This window comes from Camelus dromedarius, chromosome 10 (assembly GCF_036321535.1).
Source record: "Camelus dromedarius isolate mCamDro1 chromosome 10, mCamDro1.pat, whole genome shotgun sequence".
Taxonomy (NCBI): Eukaryota; Metazoa; Chordata; class Mammalia; order Artiodactyla; family Camelidae; genus Camelus; species Camelus dromedarius.
Window position 1 is genome coordinate 73,044,922 of NC_087445.1, and position 14,194 is coordinate 73,059,115.

The window sequence follows — 14,194 nt, forward strand, 5'->3', positions numbered from 1 at the left end:
GTAGGAAAAAGTCCCCAGGAAGAGCTCCTTGGCAGAGATGCCCCAGGGGGAGGCAGCCACCACCCAAGGGAGATGCTGGAGAATTGCTGGTGAGGCAACATCCCTGGCTCCTGCAGGGCCAGGCAAGAGCCTAGCCCACCCCCAGACTCTCCTGCCTGCTCCCCCAGGGTCAGCACACCCCAGGAGCCAGAGGCTTGGGCAGGGCCACCCCAACATCATGCTGCCCCGGAAAGATCTTCTTTTCACACTGATTCAGTCCCAGTTTTTGAAGGAGGCCGGGGGCTGCCACCACTTCCCCCCTCTGCCTTGGCCCTCTGGCACCCTCCATCACCCCAGCTCAGGGTTGCAGGTTCCTTTACTTTGCTCCTCTCTGGGGTTCCTGCAGAAGAAGGAGGTCAGGAGGAGGGCAGACAGTGAGTGTATCCTCTGGAAGTGGATCCAGTGGATCCCTGCACCTCCTTCCCTCTCAGTGGCAAAATCCCCTGCTCCATCCAGGAGCTGACCTCTCTGAGTCCCCTCGCATCAGGCCAGGCTCAGTTCTGGAGGCCACAGCCCAGGCCCTGAGACAGTCCAAGAGGGTGGAGCTCACACTGAGTGGGGAATCCACACTGAGGGGGGAACTCACACTGGGGGGTGCCCAGTCACTTGTGGGGCACACAGAGATGAACAAATTCAGTCACATCACAAATTCCTTCTGCAGCAATTCAGCAGGCACTACAGAGAAGCAGAGATGTATCAGCTCTGGAGTCAGAAGGCCCTAGGTTTAAATCCCAGACCCACCCCTTACCAGCTAGATGGCCTTGGTCAGGTGATTTGACGGATACTGTTCCTCAGTTTCACTGCCTTGATGGTTATTATGAGGATTATCAAATGTCTGCAAAGTAAAGTAATAAATACATATCATTATGACCATTATCATTATTATTACTGTTATAAGCCAGGAGATGGGCACAGTGACACAGGCTGCTAGGTCTCGTTTCTCCTCTTCCATAAGAATAGTATCTCCCATCCTTAGCTGGGCACATGGCCGCCTGGCCTAGAGACTACACTTCTCAGCTTCCCTTGCAGCTAGATATGGTCATGTGACCAAGTTTTGGCCAATGCGGTGTTGGCAGAAATGCCTGGGCTCACTTCCTGGGAGTTTCCTTAAAGGACAGCTGGGACGCCGCCTCCCTTTTTTCTCCTTTCTGGGATTAGAATGTGAGCGTGGAGGCCAGAGCTGGAGCAGCCATTGTGCACTGTGAGGTTGCAGCTGCATACTGCGGATGGCAGAGCAACAAGGCAGTAGGAGCCTGGGTCCCCAGTGGCCGTGGTCTTTCATACCAGCCCTGACTGCCTGTATTCACTTCAGCAAGAAATTGACACTTTTCTTGTTTAAACCACTATTGTTTGAAATCTTCCCTGTGTGAAGAACAACCAAATCCTTTTCAACACAGAGATGCTGTGCTAAGGCAGACACACAGCCCCTGCCTCCCGGGGAACTCAGCTGAGAGTCAAGTAGCGGAGGATCCATAACCATGTAAACAATGAAGGAAGTAATTGCAGTAGTGAAGGAAGTGAAACGAGGGGATGGAGAACCATATGGGGAGTGGAGGAGGCGCTGACTGACTGACTGGGAGGACAGGCATCCACGGGAGGGCCTCCTGGAGGAGGGAACAGCTGAGCTGAGATCTGACAGATGGAGGAGTGGAGGAGAGGAAAAGGGATGGAGATGGCCCCCATCCTGCCAGGAGCACAAGCCTGGGGTGGAGTCAGGTAGGTGGTCCTGGGCCCCTAGCCCAGCCCTGCCTCTTCCAAGCTGTGGGACCCAGGCAAGCTATTTCTCTCTCTGAGACAAAGTGCTCAGCAACTACCTGACACACAGTAGGTGTTCAGTGAAAGATGGCTGTTTTAGAAGGCATAGGTGAACCGTGTGTGAAATCATAGAGGGGGCCGGGCGGGGGTGGGGTGCAGGAATAAGGGAGTGTTCTGGAAGTCTTCACAGTAGAGGGAACATTTAGACTGGGTCCTGAGGGATGGAGGAGTATGACCAAGATGGGGAAAGAAAAGGCCTCCCAGGAGAATGGGTCACACACGCTTTCTACTCACTATCCACTTTGGGGCCAGCGCCACCCATTGTACCTCCTCAGAGCCCAGCTTCCAGGTCTTCATTTCCACCTCTAGTCAGTCCATTCCAGGTGGGGTCTGAAATCCAGGCTGAGATTTTCTTCTAACCTCAACTTAATCCCTGCTGCTTCTGGTGGGTAGCACTCATTGGGTTCCCTCCACCTGGCAGCTGGGACATTCTAGGATGAATTCTGTGGGTTCTCAGGTCCTGCAAAGCCCTGCTCAGCCAGGGCCCTGCCCAGACTGCTTGCTACCCGCTGGCCTCTGCTACACTTAGGTTCTCTTCCCTCCTCCAGAAAGTCCTTCCTCTCTCTCCCTCTCACACAATCCAGCCCACGCACTGTTCCCTCTGCCTCCCTACTCTGCCCTTCCTACCACTCACTCTCACCTGCCCTGGCTTTTGCTTTCAATTCAGTCATGCCACTTCCTCCAGGAAGCCTTCCCTGATCTCTGGGTTAGAGCCTTTTCACTAAACTGTCTGTAGTTCATCATCATAGCCTGTATTACTGAGTCTATTGGATCCGTGTCTGTTTCCCCCACTAAATGATGAATCTCTCTTGTCCACAGAGGTATCCACAGTACTTAGCTCAGGGTTAGCACAAAATAAGTGATCAGCAAACATATATTAAAGGAAGGAAGTAGGAGAATTAGTCCAAATCCCCAGGAAAGATAAGAAAACAGGCTGAGAGCTTTGGCCCAGGCAGCGGTCAGGTCTCCTGCCCCTGGGGTGAGCTCTCCATTTCCTCTCCCCTCTGCCTAACCCAGCAGAGAGCAGGCTTGGTGTGGGGTGGTAGGGGGGGCAGTGGGCGTGGTGGCAGGGGGCTGCAGACAGAATACCCAACACCCTGGGGAGGCAGAAAGCTGGAGCTGGTGGGGAGGGGAGGCTGAAGCTCACATCTGGTTTGGCCCACCCAGGCCGCAGCTCCTGCGGGCAGCGCATCCACCCCACAGCCCACTAACCGCCCCCCTCCGCCTCCTGTGGGCCCCTTTCAGGGCTGCCCTTGGATTTGTGTGCACGTACAGCCAGTTATATGGTGCTGTGTATGCATCTAAACATCAGGTCTCTTGGAGAGGGTATAGTTCAGTAGTAGAATGCATGCCTAGCATGCATGAGGTCCTGGGTTCAATCCCTAGTACGTACCTCCATTAAAAAAATAAATAAATAAATGAATAACCTAATTAACTCCCCTCCAAAAAAGAATAAAATAAATAAACATCAATTCTTGAGACATAACATTGAAACCTATCTTGAGGCTTGCAGCCAATTTGTTCCTGTGTTTAATATATGGAAACCTCCCGAAGGGATGGTGCCTGGACCCTCTCAGCCTCCCAGGAGGCCTTGAGTGAAGGTAGTCCTAGGTTTGAATGTAGCCTGAGAGAGGCCCCTCTCTTTCCCGAGGCCTAGCGCTGCCAGGTCTGTCACGCCAGCTCTGGGATCTGGACACTTCTGTGGGCCTCAGCGTCCCCCATCTGCAACCTGGAACTAAAACTCCAACCCCAGCCTGCCACTCTGGGGGTGCTGGGAGAGAAAGGTGGGGGAAATCAGCTGGGCCGGCAGAGGAGAGGGTTCAAGGAGGCAGGTATGAGGCATCATAGGACCCTGGGGCCAGTCAGGAGACTGGCGGGGCTGTCAGTGGTTGAGCCCCTCTGCAGTGAGGGCAAGGCCCGGGCTGGAGGGGGGAGGAAGGCCACCCAGCTTTGTAATTGGAAGATAGGACACGGTATACCACGAACCTGGGATGTGCTCTAGGAGCCTGGAATTCTCTCTGCGCCCCCTCCTCCTCCACCCCAGACCGCCGGCCCCTAAGGCTTATCATCATGACTGCTGTTACTGAAAGATTCCTTCTCCCCGTTCCCCAAGCACCTGCCCACAGCCCATCAAGCTGGGGATGCAGGGATACCATCCTGGAGCTCATAGCCAGAGCCTGGGCCGCCACTGGGGGCGCTGCAGCAGGGGACCGGGAGGAGGGCACCTGGAAGGGATTGGGGCGCGGTTCTGGGAAGAGATAGAGCCCCAAATGAGGAGCTGACCCTGAAGCCTGGCAGGAAAAGGTGGGAAGGGCCTTTTAGGCAGGAGGAACAGCCCGCGCTAAGGCCCGAGACAGGCCAATACCTGGGAACCACTCTGTCTAGCCCAGGGGTTGCGTGGGAGCCTCGCAACCAGGGGCGCAGGCAGGGCAACCGCCGACAGGGCCTTGAACGCCGAGGACAACCCGCTCCCTCGCTCCGCACCCCCACCCCACCTCTAGCCTCCTCCCTTCCTCCGGGCGGTCCCGGGAAGACAGGGCGGGGCCCCTGGCTGCCCTTTCAAGTCGGCCTCCCGGAGGCTCCGAGCCGAGCCGGCTGGGCGCGGGGGCCGCTGCTCCTCCGCCTACATCAAAGCCCGCCGCCCCAGCCTGAACCGGTTGCGGAAGGGGCGGGCGAGCCCGGAGGGAGGCAGGTTTGGGCAGATTCCCCTTTCATCCCGCGGCTCGGCCAGCAGGGACCTTGGGGAGGCCCTGCACGTCCCTGCTGGGCTTGTCCCTACAGGGCCTAGCGGCCAGAGAAGCCTGTGCGGCTCGTCCCGGCAGGGACAACCTCTATCCTGGCCGGGCTGTGCGACCTCAGACCTGTTCTGCCCTTCTCTGTGCGTCGGTTTCCCCAGCTGCCCTCCACCGTGCTCAGGAAGCCCTGGCACCGGACCTTCCTGGGGAGAAGTGTTCTGGGAAGATTCCCTAGTGATTAGACGCTGAGATCCCAGCAGGGAGCCAGGGCTCACCTTGGCGGGCAGCTACCCTCAGAGGCTGGTGTACCTATTGCCCCATTTTACAGATGGGAAAACCTTGCCCCTAGGAGGCCACACAGCCAGATAAGTAGCAGAGCTGGGTATGGACCTGGGTTTTTTTTTTTGTTTTTTGTTTTTTTTTTTTGCTCCAAAGACTTGAAGCTTAGCTGCTGCCTCTGGGATGAGAAAAGTCGAGCCTCTTATCCCCAACAGCCCAGGCAGGGAACCACCCAGCCAACACAAGGACCCCAGCTGCGACCTACCCTTATTACATCCAGTATGTAGCTGAGGGACTGAGGCACAGAGAGGGATGCATGGTAAGACTCAGTCTCACAGGAAATGACTGTCAGAGTTTGAACCCTGGGGGCATGAAGGAGTTTGATAGCTTTGGCCACAGAGAGCAGTCCTGCCACCACCAGTATCCCCGCCTTGGGCCTAACAACACACAGCTATGGAGCCTGACAGGGCTTCTCTGTGCCGGGGTTGGGGGTGGGGGGTGCTTAACTGCCAAGAAGGGGCAGTTTTAATGGGCCTCCCCAGGTTGTCAGGTGCACTCAGCCAGGTGGGATGGGATGGGTACCCGGGTATCAGGCAGATGCCACCCCAACCCAGAGATTTAAAATTCCTCCCTGGAAAATCAGATAATCAGGGAAGTCAAATACCGTGAAATGTGTGTGATCCTTGCCAGAAACCCAGAGGGAGCACCGGAGAATCATCACGTGGCAAGCGCAGGAGTGTGACCTGCCCTCTCTCCTTCAGGCAGGGAAACTGAGGCCCAGAACACAGCAGGGAGCCCCTTGTCCAGCATTTATTGAAGTCCTCCCATGTGGCAGGCTCTGTGTTGGGGGCCTGTTCAGTTCCTGTGCTTCCGGAGCTCCGGTTCTGCTGAGAATAGTCCTCTGTGCACCGGTAACATTACCATTGTTCAATTTGGATCCAGGAGGGCTTCCCCGAGGAGGAGAAATTGAAGCTGAGACCTGATGTTAAATAGGAGTCAGTGGAGCTAGTGGGAAGAGCATTTCAGGCAGAGGGGAAAGTACATGCAAAGGCCCTGGGGGCATGAAAGGGTTTGGCTTAGGAGCTTAATGAAGCCAGAAGCCTGCTGCAGAGGAGGGGAGCCTGGGAGAAGGCAGAAAGGTGTGGGTCCCTGGGGTTTGGAGAAGCCTGCCTGGGCCAGGTCAGTGCTGAGGCGGGGGAGAGGAGGCGGGGGCAGCAGGGAATGAAAGTTGGCAACCACCTCAGTAGCACACCAGGACTTCAAATCTCAGGAGAACCCTGGCTGGGAGCAGGATTGAGAAGGGAGCTGTCTCCAGTCCTGTTCTACCTGGGCCAGGTCAGTGCTGAGGCAGGGGAGAGGAGGCGGGGGCAGCAGGGAATGAAAGTTGGCAACCACCTCAGTAGCACGCCAGGACTTCAAATCTCAGGAGTACCCTGGCTGGGAGCAGGATTGAGAAGGGAGCTGTCTCCAGTCCTGTTCTAAACCCAGCTCTGTTGAGCTACTAAAAGAAAAAAGGGAGATCAAAAGGGAAAATTTGCAAGTTAGATTTACCCTCAATTCTATTAAACCACCAAAAGCTGTTGGAAAATAGTATTAGGGTCTTAACTCCACAAACGCTGAAAATCCCAGCCTGGAAGGCCCATGGAGGCCCTACCCTGTCCTCCCTGCACTGGGGAAGGAGGGAGGGGCCGCACGAGGCCGAGGCCGGGATTGGGCAGCCTGGCCTGGGCTGGGGGCTTAGCCAATGTGCAAACTGAGTGGGATCAGTGGCTCCCCCAGACGTGGTTTGGGCTTCTCAGAAGTGTGCTGTGTAAGGGGTTGAGCAGTTTCTACCCTAAGATGCACAGGTGCTTGTGGGCATGAGCAAGTCTTCGCCTTGTTTGTGGATGGGGGCGGGGAGGGGGGAGAAGGGAGAGGGAGGAAGAGGAGTAGAGAAAAGGGAGGGAGGCAGAGGGGAGGAAGAAGGACACAGAAAGGAGAGGGAGATGGAGGGAGGAGGAGCCTGGGCTAGACGGTGTCTGCACTTCACTTCCTTCACCCCCAGTAACCTCAGCTCCCCAGGTGGTGCCCCCATGCTAGCCCTGAGCCAGGGGAGTCCCCAGGTGGGTCTTATATGATTCTCACAAGGGCTGGACCCCAGTCACCAAGCTTAGCCAGACCTAGGGGTCCCCCTTGCCCCACTCCCAGGGCCTAACCCTCAGTTTACCAAGGGGCCAGACACCGAGCCTATGCACACGTGCTAGGTTAAGAGTAAAGACTGGGCTGCACTGGTGGGGCTTCCATCACTCAGCCACTTACCAGCTATGTGACCTTGGGTGAGTGACCCAAGCTGTCTGTGCCTCAATTATGGGGCATAAAGGAATTGATCTGAGAAACCCCACACCACAGCCCTGGAAACACAGTAAGTGCTCAGTTTTAGCTACTAAGATGATTATTTATTATTCCAAAAAGGCTGACTGTGGGATTCCTTCAGGAACAGGCTCTAAACTGGAGGGAGGGGTCTGTGGATAGGCCTCAGGAGGTTCTAGAAGCTCCTAGAATTGACTGCAAAGCTTGGTGTGCTGGTACATTTTTCTGGACAGATAAAGTCCTTAGCTTTTGTCCGAAGGCCTCATGACCCCCCAAAGTTGAGCCTCCTTGTGCCAGCATGGACGGCACCCCCAGTGCTTGGAGGTCTTCACACAGCTTCTGAGGGGCTGCCTGTTGCCTGCCCCTGCTTGACCAGGGCAGACCCACCACAGACACCCACACTTTGGGGGGCCACGTGTGCTCAGGGACAATGAGCACCCAACTCCAGGGGAATTATTTTTAAGGCGGAGTCAAGGCTGTACGATGCAACCAAACCAGCTCCCTTCTCTGGGATGGGGAGGCATCAAAACATATTTCAAAGGCGAGCCTTGAATAAACAAAACACAATAAAAATAACGCTTCGAACCCAAATGTTGAATCGCTGCCCCAGGCACATGCAGCCAGCTGACGCCAGCCCTCTCTGGCGACAGGCACAGGCTGCCCAGGGGCGCGTGCCAGGAACCTCGGTGCAGCTGGGGCCTGGGGGCCAGGTACCCACACCTGCCCCAGCCCCCAGCAGGCCACCTGGCCCGGCCCCGCCCTCCAGGCCTGGCTGGGACTCCTGCCAGCTCCATCCTGGTGGCTGTCGGGTTGGAAGGGTCCTTTGGCCAATTCTCACCTGCTGAAGTTGGAGCTGCCCCATCTGGCATCGGGAGGTTGTCAGTATATGGCAGGGGGCAGTTCCCTCTCCCCGGGAAATGTGAACCTGTTCTGGGAGGCAGTGCAGCTTTGCTGATTCCAACCTTTGTTCAGCTGTGTGACCCTAGGACGGTACCTGCACCTCTCTGAGCCTCACGTAGAAATACGGATCATCCCAGTACCTCCTTCACAGCATAGAGATTTGGCTCCCTCCACAGCAGTCCTTGCAATTAGGACAGGAGAGAGGCTGTCAGGGAGGCCTGGGTGCGCATGAGCACGTGGAAGGACCAACAGCCTCTCTGCCAAGGCCAGGAGCCGTGCGTGGGCCACCAGAACACCCACACTTGCTGGGACACTCTGGGTCCCCGTTTCTCCATCTATGCAATTAAATGACCTTGAAAGAGCCTTCTGTGATTTCCCAGCTAGGCTGTCAAGTGGGAACGCTAAGAGCAGGAAGTGTGTGCAATACAGAACGTGTACAAGATTGACATCCCCCACACACACAAATCAGCATCACAATGCAAAAATACACGCTCGTACGCACTTCCTCGTATGGTACAGAACAACTCTGGTGGTGCCCAGGGAACAGTGGGAGGGGCCAGGGCCGGTGGGGGCCGACTGGGCGGGGCTTTCTCCTCTCTGGTTTCCGGAGGCGTGTGCCTACCGATGCTGCGCCCGCGCGTTATCTAGCCCAAACAGACACGCAGGGGTATTTGTAAGGTCCCCTTGGAGCTTTGCTGTTCCTGACCTCCTGTGTGATGCTGACCCAGCTCCCAGGGAGCTGCCCTGTGGGATCCGGGGACCAGTGACAGGATGTGGGATCAGGACAAAGCCCAGGCCTAGGCCAATCTGTTACTGCCTCCTCCAAGAAGCCTCCCGGACTGCCTGCCAGCCCTCCCTACAGCCCCGCCCAGCATTTGCCACAGTTTAATAGCTGTGTCCAGGCTCAGCTACACAACTTGCAAGGGCCCAGGGCAAAATGAAAACGTAGGTCCCTTTGCACAAAACTGATTCAGAATCTCGATGGGAGCCACAGAGATTTAAGCCGAGTGGAGGGCCCTCCTGGGTGAGGCCCCGTGTGACTGACCGCAGGGGTCACACACTTGTGAGGCCAGCCCCGTTCCTATCTCTCTGACCAAGGTGTGGGCTCCCTGAGGCAGAGTGCTGACAGTCTTGTTTGCCGAGCCTGGTACACAGTAGGTGCTCAATAAATGTGTCTGTGACTGGAGGAGAAGGAACAGAACTAAGGTAGGGGTAGAGTTTACCATAGGTAGGCAGCCTGTGGACACTGGCTCCAGCTCTGCCCCCCTGGGCCTTGCCCTCTGGGCTGGAGGAAATCTGGGCCAGCTTTCTGGAGGAGGAAACCCCTGCCTCAGAGGAAGCAGACACCCTGTGCTCCTCTGTACACCTGCCTGTCCTTCCTTCATCACAGCTTATTATCACTGATGTCTTATCTGCTGCTCAGCTGTGTGACCTTGGGAAAGTGACTTAACCTCTCTGTGCCCTGGTTTCTTCATCTCTAATGTGGAGCTAAGGGCCTGCCTACCTCACAGAGCTGTGTCCTCCTGTATGGATAAGTGAGCTTGGAGCATGACGGCCTTTGGACAAGTGTCTGCATGAGGACCTGCTCAGTAGCCTTAGTCACAATGCCTCTGTGACTCCCAGCTGGACTCCAAGCTCCAGGAGGTCAGGACCTGGGTCTGTCGTGCTCATGTGGGTTCCTGTCGCCCTCGTTAACACTACAAGCTGGCTATGGACTGTTAGAAGGTACTCAGGGCCAGACCCAGCCTGGGGAGGCATCTTCCCCAGGAGAGCACAGGCTAGGTCTCGGACTGCCTGGGCCAGCAGGTTCCTGGGAGAAGATTCTTTGGGGTTTGCTGGGCTCTGCAGCTGGGAGAGCTGGAAGTCAGCCCAGAGCCCAGACGGGGGCTCCCCGGGAGCTTGCGGGTGTCACCACAATCCCCAGGGCTGCCAGGTGCAGACAATAAACCCGGGAAACCCTGGTGGGTGAGTCATTAAGGGTCCCCAAGGCCTCATGATGGGAGACAGCAGATGAGCAGCCCCTGGCTCTTTGGGTCCAAGTGCCACTATTCAAGAGGGTTCCAGAGCCCAATTTGCTGGGTCCAACCGAACTCTGCTTCTGGCTCGGGCCCCACCCAGCATCCGAGGCTGGCTATGATGAGCCCAAATGGCACAGTGAACACAGTGTCACCACTTTCCTAAGGCTGTTTACAGGGAAGTGTTGAGGCTTGTGGGGCTGTCTGGAGGTGGCAGCATGTGTTGTCTCCATGGAGGAGTTTGATGGTCTTCGGCAGGAGCCACCGGAAGGTGCAGCCCATCTATCACTCAGGGCATATTTGGGAGGGACTGACAACAGGACCCCAAAAGGCAGAAATGTCAGGGAAAGGGAGGCCATGGTGGGGGAGGGGGAACTTAGATAACCGGCACAAAGGCCGAGGGCCTGGAATGAGCAGGGGGTATCCCCTTTCATGGCTAGGGCACAGGGTGTGTGTGTGTGTGTGTGTGTGCGCGTGTGTGTGTTCTGGGCTAGGGGAACACTGGCCTCTCCCCCTGCCGTGTCAACAGCCCCCTGGGCCCCTTGGCTCCCCCGGCCCGTGCTGAGAATCATGGCAGCAGCCTTGCTGCAGGGACTGTAACAGTTACCCCCCTTCCTGGGCTCCTTTTCCCATCTGGGTCTAACAACACCCTCACCTCACTGTCATCCAAGGCCCAGGTGTCCACCCCATGCCCTGAACACTGGGTTAGCCCCCCATCCCAGAGCCCGGGTCTCCCATCAGAGCACTTATCACTGTGAATTGCCCATTTGAGTCCATCCATGTCCCCCACCAGACTGTAGCCTCCTGAGGGCAGGCTGGTGCCCACCGTGCACCCAGGGCCCAGCATGTGTGTGGCACACAGTAGGTGCTCAAGTAACTGCCTGCAGAATGAAAGTGAATGAGCCGCCAGGGCAGCTCATGTCCCTGGAGCCCCGTGCGGGGCCGGCTTGCTCTGGTTACCCAGCACCATCGGGTCTCTGGCCCCCTCTCAGGCCAGGCCCCGACTGGCATTGGGGCTGCCTTTCTCGCTCCCCATGGGTCCAGCCCCGCCCTCTGAGGAATTCTGGAGGCTTCTGGCTCACAAGACCCTTCGCTCCTGTCCTTTTCTGTGCCAGTCTCCACATCCTCCCCGAATACACCTCTCTCCCTCCCAGACCCTGCCCTGGTTCTCCCTGCTTCCAGGGTGCCCCAGGTGGGGGGTGGGGGCGGAGGGCGGGGGAAGGGGCAGGAAGCATCTTCCAGGCCACCCTGCTTGCCCTGAGGAGGGGGAGCCCCAGGATTGTCTGTTGGCATCTCTTCCTGCTGAATTTGAATCCTGACTCCAACACTTGAAAACTAAGTGACGCTGAAAAAGAAATGAACCTCTCTGGGCCTCTGTTTCCCAACAGTGAATGGCTGTTCTTCTGAGAGAATGCCTCTGTGTGTGGCTGAAGGCTGGGTCCTGGCCTAGGACACGTATGGATCTGGTCCCAGATCCAGCTCCTGCGGTTGGCATGGCCTGGGCGAGAGCCCCTAACTTCTCTGGGCCTCAGTCTCCCCTGCAGAGGGGCTAAAGAGATGCCCTCTCAGGTGGAGAGGCCCTATGAGATGGGGGAGCGCTCAAGAGAAAAGAGCAGTGAATTTCTCCCTCTCCCATCACTTCCTTTTGTCCTGTATGGGAGTCATTGCTCCCTCTCCGCCACCCCAAACCAAACCCAACTCCCACTGCCCCCAACCCTGGTTTGGCACAATTCTGCCCAAGGGCCAGGGTGGGATGGGGGTGGGGGTGAAATGGGGTGGGGATTACCATTGCTCAGAATGAGAAGGCAGACAAGAAGTGGAAGAGACCCGTGGTGGGGTACACCTGCCTTGCCCCCCAGAGATTCAGGGGGTCTGGGACTGTGGGGAGCAAAAGCTGGGGCAACCAGCTCCAGCCACAGCCACTTCCTCGGCCTTCCAGCTGCACTGCTCCCAGGAGCCCAGGAGGGACAGGCCACCTACAAGCCCTGAGTGGAAATGTACCAGCAAAAAGGACCCTGCTGGGGACCCTGGGGAGGGGTCCAGGTGCTCCCTGCAGCTCTCCCTCCCACCCCTCCCTCCCTCTGTCCCCCACGTTCAAGTTCAAGCTCTGCCTGCTGGGAGCAGGGGCATGTTGGAAAGATCTACAGACGGGATGGGGGTTGCCTCTGAGCCAACAAGTGGACCCGGAATGGGGAGGCTGGGGTCGCTAGGAGACCCTAACAGTGGGAGGGTATGTGTGCGTCCTCTGTGAGGATGTGCTGTTTCTAAGTGCTGTGGTGTGGGTCTCTGTACGGGTGTGGGTGTGTTTGTGGTGCGTGTCGGGGGGTATCTGGGGGCTTGTGTCTGTGGCGCATCTTTACATGGTGTGCATCTGTGTGCTGTGTGTTCCTCTGGTCTGTGTGGTGTGTTGGGTGTGTGCGTGCGTGGTGTGTGTCTGACTTGTGTGTATGTGGTGTGTGCGGGGCGCGTCACCGGGCGCCTGTCTGCGGCTGTCCCTGTGTGTCCGTGTGTTTCCGCTGTGAGTGGCGGGAGGTGAGGCTCCGAGCTGCTGCTCAGGGTCCTCTTGACACAGAATCCACGTTTGTCAAGGAGGAAGAGGGCGACCGGAGGGAGAAGAAGGAAGAGGACGGGGAGAGGCGAGAAGAAATGAAGGGCGGGGGCGAGGGGGGCGATGCGAGCGGAAGGGAGGCTGGTGAGACGGGGCGGCGGGCAGGGGAGGGGTCCCCGAGAAGCCGGGGTGCCGGACCCACGTGGCGGCCCGCGGAGTCCCCACACCGACCCCGCCGGCCAGGAAGTACAGGGACGCTGTAGGGCCGCGCCCTGGCCGTCCTGCTTTGGGGTCCCAGATGCCGCAGGGCTGCCCGCCCCCCCCCCCATCCCCGCCCTGTGCCTTGCACGCGGGACTCCATTCCCAGTGCTCGTGGCTGACGGCGCTGTCGCAAGCTTAGTAGTTTTTTGGTTTAACAACAACAAAAAGGCGAGAAAGAGAAATTAGAGGCTGGGGGAGGCACGCCCCCATCCTCGCGCGGTCCGGCCTCGAACTCAGGCAGGTGGAAGGAGGCCGCGCGGCGCGGGGAGGGAGGCGCGAGGGCGGCGCGAGGGGAAAAGTTTCCAACCCTTTAGCAAGAGGCGGAGAAGTTTCAGCCGTGCCGGGCGGCACCAAAGCCAGGCCAACACTGCCCCCGTGTGGGCGCAGCGCGGCGCTGCAGCCGGTGGCCGGCTTGGGGTGGCCGCGGCCTTGCCAGGGAAACTGAGGCTCGGAGAGGGCGACATGGGCTGTGCAAGGCCACGGGGAGGAGGTGCAGTAGAATCAGGCCTCCTCTGGGACCCACAGACTTTTCAGGAAATAGAAATACTGGGGAGGAGGGATAGTGAAAGTTGAGAAATGGGATGGAGAGGAGAGGTCATCCAGGGTTTGGAATCCCACTACAGTCCCCAGTGAAGAGGGGTGGCAACACAGCCCCATCCCACTCCCCTGTGGCCTTTCTTTTGGAGCCAGAGCACCCCTTCAAAACAGGCCTCCCCCATCCACAACCCGTCTTGGTCCTAAAATCCCCACTGCCTGTCCAGCCCAATCCCAGCCATCCCTTAACACAGCGTTTAGCTGTGGATTCCGTGGCTGTTTTCTCGCTGGCCAGGAGGTGGCGATAAAGAACTCGATCCGGGATTTGGCCAGGGGTTGGTGCCCAAGCACTGCTTCAAGAAGAGAGGGGAGGGAGCTCAAACTTTGCCCAGCAGTTGGAGTGCAGGTGTGTGGCAGGGCCTAACCTGGCAGACAAGCGAAGCGGGGTGGCACTGCTGGGTCAGTGCAGCGGTCAGATAACCTCCAAGGCAGTTCCCACCATCTTGTCTTTCACCCTCTCCTATGTGGCTCAGAACACTGCTGCTTTGCTAGACCAGCCAGGGCCCGCCTTCTGTGGAGGTGTGATCGTCTGGAACTTCTTGGGCACCTCCTCATCTGGGCCCCTAAGGTCTGCCTTCATGGATATTGGGAAAGGATGCTCCTAGTGCCTTCCTACCTTTTCCTGCCACTAAGAGAGAAACATCTGGCCTCTGCCCACC

At 57.6% G+C, this 14,194-nt stretch overlaps 1 protein-coding gene across 1 annotated transcript in view; it reads left to right on the forward strand.

Annotated features, from left to right (window-relative positions):
- NTMT1 (N-terminal Xaa-Pro-Lys N-methyltransferase 1) overlaps window positions 1-14,194 on the forward strand; it is a 46,097-nt gene that overhangs the window by 16,205 nt on the left and 15,698 nt on the right. The window lies entirely within an intron of this gene.